Below are 14,604 nucleotides of genomic sequence, written 5' to 3' on the forward strand. Positions count from 1 at the left end.
GTGCTATTTGTCACTAATGGACAGTGTGACGCTTTTGCTCTCTACAGAATAAAGCAATGAAGTAAAAATATCCCATTGTCTGATGCTCATGACTTACCAGACTACACAAGTTGACTCTACTGGTCTATTATTTAAAAACGGAAAATATTAACTATAAACATATGATGGAATCCTCATGTCTGATCCACTACTCTGAACATTAAAACATTATCTCATCTAAAGTACATGTCCCTTCCCAAAGCAGCCCTCAGACAAATGAATTTTTTATGTCTCCGAAATCAGAAAAACAGGAAAGAAGATCATGCAGTCTCTAAATCATACACCAAATTATCCAAAGGGATCGAACCCAGGTCTCCCGTGTTGCAGGCAGATTCTTTACCATCTGAGTCACTGGTGAAGCTCAAATTATCCAAATCAGGTACTAAATTATATCAGTTTCATGGAAAGGTCTTCAGGGTACATTACCTACTACAGATAAATACATACTTACATATATATTTTTCTCTTCATTACTGCTCTCCAATCATCCTTGAGTAATCAGATGACTCAGATATAATAATAATTATTGAGAATAATGTTTCTAGCTCTGAAATAATCTGAACTTGTCAGGTCTTTATTCCTCGTGGCCCCACTTCTCCAACCATCTGAAAAAAGTCTTGTCACATTTGTGAATGCTCGAATGACTGAGAAAACACCCTAATGATTGCGGAACTTGGCTGAAGAGGACTGCAAAGCAGAAAGAGGTCTCCTTGTCGGGAGCAGCCGCTCTCCCCGGGAGTTTTGAGGATCAGTCGCTTTTGGTGCTGTTTCATGCACTCAGCCAAGTCCGATCTTTGTGACCCCGTGGACTGTAGCCTGCCAGACTCCTCTATCCATGGAATTCTCCAGGCAAGAATACTGGAATGGATTGCCATTTCCTCCTCCAGGGCATCTTCCCCTCCCAGATAGGGTCTGGGCCAAACCTGCGTCTCTTGCATCCCCTGCATTGGCAGGCGGATTCTTTAACACTGCACCACCTGAGAAGCCCTTAGTTGCTTTTATCAAAGAGCAAACGTTTCAACCTTCCAGTCTTCCAATCAGTATTCTCAAAAGAGAACACTAAAAGGAAAAAGAAAATCTTAAACTCTCCATATTTACATGGGAATTTTCCTCCCTAGAAGTTTTCCTTTCCAAAATTCTGATAAGGGCATATAAAATTTTATCTCCTTAAGATTTACTTCCCTCTTTGGTGGTCTATATTTGGGAAAAGCATCCAGTGAATGCTGAGGGCTGTTGTTTAGGACTGAAAGAGCTTAAAAGTTTAGTGTTTACTTTGCCAAAATCTGAAAATATCACCGCACCCCACTCCTCACTTGAGCATTTGTGTAAAGGCATTTTTAGTAAATTCTACTAATCAAATTCTAAAGAGTCACCTGGGTAAATAGTACATTAATCACTTTTTTCAAACTTTAAATTTACATTCTATAATTTCATTCTATGCAAATATTTTTTTAAACAGAAAGGATTAGTTATCATAGCTCTATTTTTAAGCTGCCAAATTAATTCTAAAAGTTAAAAGGGCATTTCCTTCCATGTAATCCTGACTATGATTCCCATGTCAAAGAACAACTTAGATTTTATACATTTACTCTGGAAAATCTAAGATGCCTGTCAAATTACAAAGCAAGTGCATAAACATTCCAGTGACATTTAACTGCTACCAAACTGCTGAAAGTTGATCTTTAATAGGCCACAGCTGTTGGTGGCCACACTGCCTTAAAGTCTGAACCAAGCCTTGACTGTTCGGAGCCCTTTAGCCAACTCTGAAATCCTCAGGGGAGGATTTGCTTTGTTTTGTTTTTCCCACAGAGCACCCCGAACCCAATGAGAAGAACATGTGGACTGCAGCCAATGACAGACAGACAGACACACACACACACACGTGTGGACTGCAACCATCGACACAGACACACACACACACATGTGTGGACTGCAGCCATACACACACACACACACACACACGTGTGGACTGCAGCCATTGACAGACACACACACACACAACATGTGGACTGCAGCCATCCACACACACACACACACACACATGTGTGGACTGCGGCCATCGACAGACACGCACACACACAGTGTGGGCTGCAGCCATACACACACACATACACACGTGTGGACTGCGGCCATCGACAGACACGCACACACACTATTCAGAACCATTGTTTGCAGTTCCTTAACCACTTTAACAAAAACTATTTCTTCCTTAACTAAACAGCCAGGAGTTACTTGCATAACACTCTGCTATATCTCATATCATCAGAAAGCGGAAAGTAAATGGCAAGTAATTTGTTTTCTATAAGCTTTTTTTTTGTATAGCAGTAACATCAGAGTAAAATATCCAGCCTCCCCTGCATACCTTAGATCCACAGATATCAACAGTATCGGTTTTAAATGCATTGCCTTTCTAAATAGGCAATTTCTCAAGCACTTACCTCAGTGGTCAATAATTTTCTTAATCTGGATCATTTATATAATGACTTTACCAGACTCATCTTATAAAAATGCACTTGCAGTCAAATACAATAATCACATGTATATAGCAACAGCTGCTAATAAATTAAATGACAACCTTTGCCTAGAGGCGCCAAATGCTCTGATTCAAAAGTTTACAAAGAGTGATAGAATATTGAAGTGTAGCATAGTGTTAAATATCTACTGGACAACTCAAAATAAAAAGGCAAAAATGAACTGCCAGTGTTAAGTACTTCAAAAGCAGAATTATCTAACTGTTCATTTAGACTACTAGGTAGAAAAGTGAAAAAACAAGTCAGATGAGAAAGCACGCAAAGATCAAACAAAGAAGGTACAAGGATTAAACAAAATTTAACCAACAACAATGAACAAAATAAAATAATTCCATAGAGCTGACTAGGAAACCAAAGTGGCTCCAAAATAATCAAAAATACAGGCAGCAAATTCAGTACGTCATGCCAATAAGCAGGTTGAAAGAATAGATGCTAAATTCTAAGCATTAGAATCATCTGCTTTAATTCACTGGAAATCTTACTAGTTACAAATTAAATCCAACTTATGGCCAATGTTAAACTTTCTAATTTCTTCATTCAATTCTTCCATTATATGAATTACCACACACACAAAAAAGAAAATAATTTATAAACATACTAAAAATTCAGTAGAATTATAAACATTCGTAATCAAAAGAGTAAATAATCCAACCCATAAGTTATTAATTACATTTGCTCTAAAATGAACCATGGAAATTATGGATGTGTTTTCCAGAATTCTGACAATGATGGTCTAATAATACATCTTCTATCTCAACCTTTCTCCAACTCTGAAGGCAGCATTTAATAAAATATACCAATGAGAATTTTTTTTAAATTCTATTAAAATATTCACACTGAAAGGTCTATTTTCCTCTTTGCTGTTGCCGCACTGCACAGTCGGGCCCGACTCTGCGACCCCATGGACTGCAGCCCACCAGGCTCCTCTGTCCATGGGATTTCCCAGCAAGAATACTGGAGTGAGTTGCCATTTCCTACTCCACAGATCTTCTTGACCCAGGGATCGAATCCGCATGTGATTTCTTGAGGAAGAAGAGGGTGTAACCACATCCACAAATGACAAGGTCATTGACCCCAAGAGAATAATGTGTACAGGGGAAGAGGAAACCCGCATCTGTTTAAACCATACAGCAAACCTCAGAACGGCTTCAACTTTGAGAAAGCTGTCCCTAAAAACACATGTGGAAAAGAAAGCCACTCAAAGAAATGTTGACCAGATACACTCATGATCAAACGGTTTTGTATACGTGATCACAATAGGAACAACAGAAGAGGTGGTGTCTTAGGACAGCACAATGAAGTCTTACTCAGAGAGCTGAGCACCAGCGGTTTAGAAAGCCGTGCAACAGCATGATGGATTTACCCTTCCTTTGTTTTCTTTTACGCATCAAAATACACTCGTGTTCATCTCCCTTCAGCTCCTGAGAATGTCAGGGGAATAAAGAAAGTAATTTGGAACCCTTTGAAGAAACTGCTAGGCTACCTTCATTTTTTCCCTCTCATGCTTCAAAAAAATGGCTTACATAGATTGCAGAGTCTCAATGGGCCAAAAGTAAAAACTCATCAGTGGAAGTATCCACTTTACAAAGTACATTCAGATTCATACTTCAGTCTCAAGGACCAGTAGTGAGGCAGCACAACCCTCAACTCAGCTGGTCCTCCTACCACACTAACCTGCCCAAGGCAAGGACTCTGGTCCTGAACTTGAAAACCCAAGTTCTGTGTACTTAATATCACTTAAGATCCCAAAGCACAAAGAATTTGTATTTGTGAGAAACTGTATGAATGAGGATGCTTTCTTCTCTACTAGCCAGGGCAGAACAACAGTAAGGTAACAACCTAACATTACCAACATTGAGGTCAGCATCATCACCACCATGCTCAGGCATTCAGTCGTGTCCGCCTCTGTGCGACCCCGTGGACGGAGCCCACCAGGCTCCTGTGTCCATGGGATTCTCCAGGTAAGAATACTGGGGTGGGCTGCCATTTCAGTGGTGGCTTCTATAATCACATTAGATTTAAAAGTCAAGGTCTAACTACTCGACAGCTACAAGAGCAAAAAATTAAAAATAGGCAAAGGTATGGAATGGAAGTTTCTCCAAAGATGAGTAGTCCTTAGGGAAATGCAAGTTAAAACTACACTGAGACCCATTAGCATGGCAGTTATAATCTTTTTTAATGGAAAAAATATGCACAGAAAAGATGCTGAGAAATTGAATCCTTTGAGAATTGCTAATGAGGGCATGTAAAATGGTACAGTCACTGGAAAAAACAGTGTGATGGTTCCTCAAAAGTTTTAAGAATTACCGCCTGACTCAGCAATTCCACTCTGAGGTATACACCCAAAATAATTGAAAACAAGGACTCAAACAAATATGTGCATATAAATATTCACAGCAGTATCAGGCACAATAGCCAAAAGGTAGAACCAACACAAATGTCCATCAATCAATAAATGGATAAACAAAATGTGGCATAATTTCTAGAATAAAAATTCAACCTTAAAACAGAATGGAATTCTGTCACATGACACGACATAGATGAACTCTGAAAACATGCTAAGTGAAATAAGCCAGGCACAAAAAGACATTATATGATTCCACATACATGAAGTACCTAGAATGGGCAAATTCAGAGACAAAGTAGAATAAGAGTTTCCTGGGGCTAGGAAAAGGGAAGAAGGAGGAGCTACTGTTTAATGGACATGGAGACACCGCTTGGGAAGATTAAAGAGTTCTAGAAATACATAGCAGTGATACTGACAACATCGTGAATACACTCAATGCTATTGAATTATACACTATTGAATATAACCACTAAGTGGTTAAAATGGTAAATTTATAATACATTTTTATGTATTTTTAATGTGTATTTTACCACAATAAAAATAAAATTCAAAGGCTAAATTTATACTCAGCAACCATTACTTGAAGACATAGGCACAGAAAGGATTCATGACCATCAAATCACCCCCTAATGAAAATGGGGAACCATAAAGCCAGATTTCCAGCTTCTGAATACAAGTCAGGATTAATACTGTTGCAAATTGACATGAGTCATATTTTCCCAAATAAATAAGAATATTACTTATGGTTTCATATCTATCAGAAACAAACTGTGAATCTGACATCTGAAGTGAATGAACATGATGGGGGCGGGTGGTATACACTCCAAGTCATTAAAAATGAGAAATGAAAAAAATGAAACTCAGAGTTACTTTTCCAAAACCACACCACTGGTTAATGATAAAATAAAGACTAGAACAAGTTAGGTGTCCCATCTGTAGTGCACTTTCTACACTTGGTTTAGCTTATTTTACTTATCCTCCCTTTCAAAATATGGATAAGCATTCGTTTTAAACAAGGAGAAGGCAATGGCAACCCACTCCAGTACTCTTGCCTGGAAAATCCCGTGGGCAGAGGAGCCTGGTGGGCTGCAGTCCATGGGGTCACTAAGAGTCAGACACGACTAAGAGACTTCACTTTCACGCATTGGAAAAGGAAATGGCAACCCAGTCCAGTGTTCTTGCCTGGAGAATCCCAGGGACAGGGGAGCCTGGTGGGCTTCTGTCTATGGGATCGCACAGAGTCAGACACAGCTGAAGCAACTTAGCAGCAGTAGAATTTTAAATAAGATTATTCAAATGTCCTGAAAATTATACTTCACTTTTACACCCTGTAACCCTTAAATCTACCTCCCTTAACTGAAAGCAGTTCATTCCCATACTCCTGATCACTAATGAATTAAGCTGGCACATTTTTCTATGGGGGAGGGGAGCGGTATTTCAAAAGAACAAAGACAACTAATAACCTCAAACCCTAGAAAAATGGAAAGCCAATATGCCTGAAAGCTTAAGGGTGTCACTTTGCTAATAGGAAGAAGGCACAAAAGATTTTTCACATCTAACTGCCTGACTACAAAAGGGCAGTCATTCATGTAACCCACATCCATAATCAAAATGTACCTGCACAGTTTAAGGATCCCGCAAGTTCGGAAGTTCTCAGTTGAGAAGACAAAGTTCAAGAAATTCTTTGAAAGAAGAGCCAGAGACCTCTCTTGATTTCTTTTTTTTTAACAATCATATTTGGAAAGATATTTGCTCATACCCTGGTTGAGAGAGAAATTCAAGACTATTCAAGAAGGCAACACCCAATACAAAGAACAAAGCCAGAGAAAACAATATGCCACTGAGATGCTTTTGCAAAATCTCACAGGTAGATAAAGGTACAATATCTCATTACAGCCACTAAACATGGAAAGTTATAGAGCTCTCCTGTCCTCATCATTCCATAGACCCTTCAGTCAACGCCACACCTACATCCCCTTCTTAGATCTGGGGCCTAAACTTGAGAAAAGCTTCACAGATTACCTGTTCCTCCCCAGAGCACATCAATACTGTGACCTTCAGAACGTAGTCCCCAAGTTATGATCCTCCCAACTGAAATAAGTATTTACCGAATTCTTCTGATAGATGTTATAGGAAATACAGGAAATACAAAGACATTAATGACCTGTTCCTTGTTATCAAGAAATTTATAATCCAGTGAAAAACGAAAGATGTTTACCACCCTTAAGAAAAAATAAAAGATGTTTACCAGTAAAAAAGACTACAAACACCACAGATGGGCTTGGCTTTGGGATAAAACCCATCTGAGCTCAAACCTAAGCCTTGATCTTTTCGTGAGATGGTTGGATGGCATCACCGACTTGATGGACATGAGTCTGGGCAAGCTCCAAGAGTTGGTGATGGACAGGGAAGCCTGGCGTGCTGCAGTCCACGGGGTCGCAAAGAGTTGGACACAACTGAGTGACCGAACTGAACTGATACCTCAGTCTCTTCTTTCTATAACATGGATAACAATACCTACCCTGTCGTGTGTTTGTAAAGTAAAAACGAAATAAGCACTGAGTTGACCAGTTGACTAGTGTTCACAGTTCTCCAACTAGGAAGCACTAGTAAGCAAGCACTCAAAGGTCAGTAATGCCATTGTTAATTATTATGAACACAGAAGCACAAACGCTGCCATGAGACCATAAACAGCACCAATGATTGGAGGCCAGAATAGACTCTCTAACCGAGGTGATCAGAGAAAGTCTGAGAGAAATGCTAGAATGAGCTGCATCTTAGAAAAAGGTCTTGAGAAAAGTGAACAAAGAAACCTGGGGTATAACCCGGGTCTGAGGCCTGGGTGGTGGTAGTAATTAAACATTTCAAAGTCTCAGTCTCTATATCTACAAATTAAAGATCTGAATCAAATGACTGCTAAAATATTCTGAAACAAAGATTATACGATTTGGTGTAGGAACCAATAGGCAAAATGAAAGAAGGAAATAAGTCTAGGTACAGTTTATGGAATTAAAAAAAAAAAAAGTCAAGATATGTGACTGTACAAAAGACAGGGAAGAATCCTCTGGCTAAAGAAGGAGGGTGGTGGGGTAGACAAACTGCTCATTTCAATTTCGCTTACAGCAAAAGGGAACTACTAGAGGTGCCTGGGCAGGAGAGCAGCGTGAGAACAATGAACAGGAAAAGAACATGGGGAAATAAAGGACATAATAAACTGGGAACGGGAGATTAAGGGGGCAAAAACCGATCAGGAGACTGAAAGGGAAAGTGTCAGTCGCTCAGTCCTGTCCGACTCTCTGCAACCCCATGGACCCGTAGTCCATCAGGCTTCTCTCTCCGTGGGATTCTCCAGGCAAGAAGACTGGAGTGGGGAGCCATTGCCTTCTCTAGGGCATCTCCTCAACCCAGGGATCGAAGCGGGGTCTCCCACACTGCAGGTGGATTCTTCACCATCTGAGCCACCAGTGATGTCCTTAACTAGGAGACTAAATGATGGAACTCAATGATTCTGGGGTGGAGAGATGGAGAATGGCAGCCAAGGAAAGGATTTACAAATCCCTGAGTTCTTGCCTTGTCTTGAATTAGAAGTATTGGGCTAATTAGTTAAAGTAAAACAAAACTTTTATTTCTTTCACCTCTACAATTCTAGGATTCAAAGATTCTGATACAATTGATCTCTGTCGGAGCCCAGGCTTTTTTTCCCTACAGGTCCCTAGGTGACATTAATGTATAGCCAAGGTTGAGAACCACCATCTAAAAGGAAAAACAGACAGAACAGTTTGGCAGTTAATTCACAGAAGGGTATCTGTGAGACAGCCAAAAGTGATGAGGACAGGATTCAAGGGTGCAACTTGGAGCTTCCCTATCCACAGAATAGAAGGAGGCTATCCTTTCCACTGGGGGGCAGGAAAGAGGAAAGGATGGGTAAGTCAGTGCTGGATAGAAAAGCAGTTGTTACCAGCTGACCATCATCTTCTCCATATAAGAATCTGTTTCAAATTCTCTATAAGTCAATTCACATTACTATTGGCACTTCGGAGTTTTCTCTACCTTAGAAAGATTATCAAACTCAGTCAAAACATTCACTTCTTCCAAAACAAGCAAAATATTTAATACTATAAACTCTATTAAAACTTTAATTTCAAAAAAAAACTTTAATTTCACTTCATTCAATCCACAAACAAACATCTATATAATGCTTTCCTCTATGTCGGTCACTGGGAATACACAAGTAATATAGGGTTGTTGCCCAGGAAAAATTTATATAATAAGAAAAACTGACCTTTTTAGGATTCTGAAATCCAACCTGGTAATTGCCAACAGATTTCTTGGGAGAGACAGGAAAAAGAGATATTATTAACTGTACTTGTGGAAATTAGAAAAGACTTCACAGAAAATCTGACATATGAGCTGTACCTTGGAAGAAATGACTCACTTTCACAGGGACCAGGGTTTAAAAGAACTGTCTCTCAAGAATATAAATGCTTGTCATTTTTTAAAAACTTAAAAAATATCAGGTTCAACTATTAAGTATCATGACTTCCTTTTTTCAAAAATGTTATTCATCTTTATACTTTAAAATGCCAAAACATTTAAAGATAATATTCATGGAAAAGAATCTTCAATAATCTCCAGTAGACATTTCAGAGAAGAGTAATGACTTTATCATTATATTCTTTAAAAATACTTGTGTAAAAACAAAACATATACAAATATACACAAAACATCAATAAAAATGTATGCCTGTTGTTGTTGCTATTTAGTCCCTGAGTCCTGTCGGACTCTTTTGCGACCCCGTGGACTGTGGCCTCCCAGGGCCCTCTGTCCATGAGATCTCCTAAGCAAGAATACCGCAGTGGGTTGCCATTTCTTTCCCCAAGGGATCTTCCCCACCCAGGGATGGAACCCACATCTCCTGCATTGGCTGGCAGATTCCTTACCACTGACCCACCAGGGATAGGTACCGGAAAAGGAGGTGTGTGGTGGGCAGATTTAAACACACACACACACACACACGCTTTTGATTTTGTATTGGAGTAGAGCCAATTAACAATGTTGTGACAGTTTCAGCTGCAAAGGGACTCAGCCATACATATTTTCATTTTGATATTTTCTTTTAATTTCTAATTTACCAGACTTCAATTTGTTTTTTACTTAAGCAACTTAATCATACATACTCCGTATAAGATATCTCAAGTCCAGTTACAGTGGTGGAGAAAATAACTAAATCTAAATACATACACTGGGTATTTCTCATGCAAGCCTCTATGGTCTTATACAGACAATCCAATACAGATTACAATTACACTAATTCACAATTCATTAATACTACGAATGAGAAGAAATGTATCAAATTCTTCCAGTTGCTGTCACCATCTGGAAAATTCACAGAATGAACTTAATTTACTAGATATAACAATATTCATAGTTTCTGCAATTAAAGCAACTGAACACATTTTTAAAGGGTTGGCTTTCTTTGAAAAAGTTAATGATCTTCGCATACATATAAAAATGATCTTAGGGGGTTATTGTACAAACTAGCCACGCCTAACACTGAAAAGAAATATTTCTAACTAAAACACAGTATAGTCTTTTATTTACATAAAAACTAAACTCACTGATGAATAAATACAGAATTCCATAATACCTCTTTCTAGGAGAAGAAACTGTTTTTCAAGGCAAACCATTTTGTTTTTATTAGTTTGGTATGCAGCTGTATTATTTGTACTTCTGCCCAACATTCAGTATGTTTTCAAAGTATTCAAAAAAATACTGGCAATTCATATCCAATTCCTAACCAAAAGTCGTCATAGTGACTACTGGGGGCATAAGGATAAAACCGAGCCACACTTATTCTGGAAAAGAAAACTGAATGGAAAAGAATTACTGCTTATGGGATGACCATTATCCACATTACATTGGGAAAAGTCAATTTTCAAAACCAAAAGTTTTTTTTTTTAATGTCAGATGGTATCTTCCAGAGGTTTGAAAACATGATACAAGTATTATAATGTTGGTCCTCACAAATTCAGTTATACATTTAAACTCTTGATAAAGCCTCTTCTGTTTACTCAAATGAGAGGAAATAAAGCTGTCTGCAGGAAACAAGACAGCAGCTTATCGATCGAGCATTTTAAGGCTGACCTTCTCTACGTGCAATGTTTGGCCACATTTTATTGGGATAAAAGGCAAAGGTTAGGATGCAAACCCCTTCATGCTTCCTCTGAGGATGGACTTTATAACTGTGAAACATGCGTGTGAAACCCTCACATTTCCATTTTACAGTCCTTTAATCCATGGCCCAGGAAGCTGACTATGAGAATAGGAAGAAAGTAATAGAGATGTTACTTAAGGCAAAACCTAACAACATTCACACTCTTGAAATATTTTGCTCCAGTAATAACAAAATGGTAAAAGCAACCTTATATATGGTAAAAGATCACACAATTAAAATGAGAAGAGGTCTTAAGAGGTCTTCTAACTTCACCTTATTTCTCCTTATGTTGATGAATTAGGACATTGGTATTTTACTCTGCTCTATGGCACTTTTCTATAATATGGATGCTATTTGTGCTTCAGCTAACACAGATTTGACCCTATTCTCCAAAGAAAATTTTAGTGCCTTTAAACAAACATATCCCTTACTTTCAAAACCTGATAGGGTCACGTCAAAAGGATTTAAGAGCCAACTTGAAGGGACTCCCACTGGCCAAGCTTGGAACAATTTGAACATCGAAAAGAATGACTGTACTTGATGGAAGTACATTGAATATATAAAAATCCACAAGCCAACAAAAAATCTTGAGATTACTATTATATATTAATGGCTCATTCTAAAATTTGATAAAGGGGAAAATTAAGTTTTTAATTGTTTACTCCTACATTTTAAATTAAAAACTATTTCATGGTAATCAAATAGCCTACCTTGATGAGAAAAAAGCTATTTTTCACAGAAAATTGCAAGCTTACAAAGCTGAAGGCAAGAGAAAACTCTTAGGGTAAAGTGTTCCACTTCTGCAAGATGAAAATAGTTCTGGAGATTAGTTGTGCAACAGTGTCAATGTATTAACACTACTGAACTATACACTTAAAAATGGTTAAGATAATATATTTTCATTATGTGTATTTTACCATAATATTTTTAATCCCATTTTATCACCATTTTGCAACTCCCCGTGATATAACTGATTCGGGACCATCAACATATATTAACATCATTAGATGAAAAACTGATAAAGAACCAAAATATTTGTATGGTGCTAAAGTCTCACTCCCCCTGGATTATTTGCCCACCACAAAGGGGAAAATATAACTCTAAATAAGGAATTTAGTCACCATCCTAAACTTAGCTTCACTAACAGTGGGATAACTATATTATGTGGGTCTTGATTTGATGTGATATGAAATATACAACTTGGCTATTGAGTACTCTTACCAAAAATGTTTATTCTGAATCTAATCATGCCTTTAGATTTAAATTCTACTTTGCAGCAAATAAAGAGTACTGAAGACTAAGGTAAACATCACCACATGGAAACAATCGGACAAGCCCAGAAAAAAAGAAAGATTCTACAAGACCTTAGGCAGCCATCCTGCATCTTTCCAACAGGTCACTGTCAGAAAAAAACAGTGAAAAGAGAAAGGAGGAGGACTGTTTTAAATCACAAGACTTAAGTGACATAACTATATACACGCTCCTTCAGCATCCTAGTTTGATAAATGAGCTATAAAGGAAGTCATAGGGGTGATAGGAGAGATTTTCATATAAACTCAATATCAGATAATATTAGAGAACTATTGGCAAGTGTTATATACTATAGTAGTGTCCCAGTTAAATGTGAAAACTTTCATTTTTTACAAATATATAATGAAGAAATTGGGGCAAAATGTTATGAGTTCCATAGTTTAAGGAATTCAGAGGAAAAAATACATGGTTAGAAGTTAATGCAATGAAACAATGTATCTAGGCAAAGATTATCAGCAGCTGCTAAAAACCTCTAGGCAAAAGCTCCCTAAGAAACTACAATGGATGGATTGAGCTGGCTGACAACACCCGAGTCCACCGAGCAACCTTCATCCCAGAAAGCGAGCCAGCAATCTACGGCCTTACCACCCTGACCGTGCCCTGATCCCAGAAGCTAAACAGGGCTGGGCCTGGTTAGTACTTGGACGGGAGAAAGCGGGCCAACCATATATTGCCATACATCTTGAAGTTGCAATAAGAAATAAATACCAACAACTATGATGGATCCTTCAAACCACTACCACCACCAGCAAAAATCAACTTGGAGTCTTATTAAGCATCAGATCTATGAAGAAACCAACAAGAAAAACATTTATGAAATAAATAGGAAGATAGGAACAGTCACTGAATATTTGATGTTAAAGAAGTGTTAAATTTTTTAGATGTGACAATGGAATTGTGGGTTTGGTCTTTTTTTTTAAATGCTTACCAGACATACAAAAAAGCATTTATGGGTAAAGTAATATAATGTCTGGGATCAGCTTTAAAACAATCCAGCGTGACAGGGTGGGAACACAGGGATTTGCGGGTACACAGATGAGACAAAACTGACCATATGTTGATAATTACCTAGGAGATGGGCACATGGGAATTCATTATTCTACTCTCTCCATCTCTCTACATTAATGTTAGCTTCCATTGTAAAAAAAAAATTTAAAACAAGGCAGAGAATAAAGCCTAATCACAGCATCTTCATCAAATAGAATCTTCTTCACCTACCACCCAACATAATAAACATGAACCAAAATAAATTAAAATCCAGCAAAAGATTTACCAACACGAACAAAACAAAGAAGAAAAGATGTAAGGCCTATGCTACAAGTCTTAAAGCAAATGAAACAAAGATTCTGCTGAATTATAGCATGACTGCTGACCCAATTTTGGAAAATGTGCTAAACATGAGAGGGGGAAAAAAACTATATAATGGAAACATGGATACTCATTATACTACCTTCTCTATTTGTACATTTGAAATTTTCCATAGTAAAAAAATAGGAAGAAGATTACCAATATCCTTCAAAAGGATCACCAAAGAACACAGTTATTTGATTCCTCGCATACATACCGACTCATTGGAAAAGACCCTGATGCCGGGAAGGACTGAGGACAGGAGAAGAAGGGGAGGGCAGAGGATGAGATGGTTGGATGGCATCACCGACTCAACGGACATGAGTCTGAGCAAGCTCCAGGAGATGGTGAAGGAAAGTCACAGGAGCCTGGGGTGCTGCAGCCCGTGGAGTCGCAGCGAGTCAGACACGACTTAGCAACTGAACCACAGTACACTCCTTTCTGACCTGCCATCTTCCCATTTTTATTCTTTTACGTCCAACGGCCAACGAAGAAGGGATGGGGAGTAACCACTGACAATGCTTGCTGAGTGGGAAATTTAACCAGCAAAACTGCAAGGTTTCCATATTGTGCTGGAATAACCAAGACTGACTTTACTGTAAAATGTCTCACTTTAGCTGAAAACCTGATTTGTGGTCTGAAGTAATTACCAAGGCATCTGCTTTCTCCCTTTCTTTTTTGGAAATGAAGCTGGACAAGAAACTTGTAATTTGTATTTGGATGTGGTGTTTGCGGGATTATCATCTTCCCAAACTTCTAAGTGGTTCCATCTGTTTTCATGGGGAACTGGGCTTAGGATGACTTTGAAAAATGAA

The 14,604-nt window shown here is 38.3% G+C and overlaps 1 protein-coding gene across 10 annotated transcripts in view; it reads right to left on the bottom strand.

Moving 5' to 3' along the window:
* The window catches only part of EPB41L2 (erythrocyte membrane protein band 4.1 like 2), a 205,010-nt gene that overhangs the window by 170,841 nt on the left and 19,565 nt on the right, over nucleotides 1-14,604 (bottom strand). The window contains exon 2 of one of the 10 annotated variants that reach the window (XM_061130596.1): nucleotides 9,200-9,244. The exons of the other annotated variants lie outside the window; for them this stretch is intronic. The gene's annotated coding sequence lies outside the window, so the exon portion shown is untranslated. The remainder of the gene's footprint in view (nucleotides 1-9,199; nucleotides 9,245-14,604) is intronic. 10 annotated transcript variants of the gene reach the window in all.

This window comes from Dama dama, chromosome 26 (assembly GCF_033118175.1).
Source record: "Dama dama isolate Ldn47 chromosome 26, ASM3311817v1, whole genome shotgun sequence".
NCBI classification, from domain to species: domain Eukaryota; kingdom Metazoa; phylum Chordata; class Mammalia; order Artiodactyla; family Cervidae; genus Dama; species Dama dama.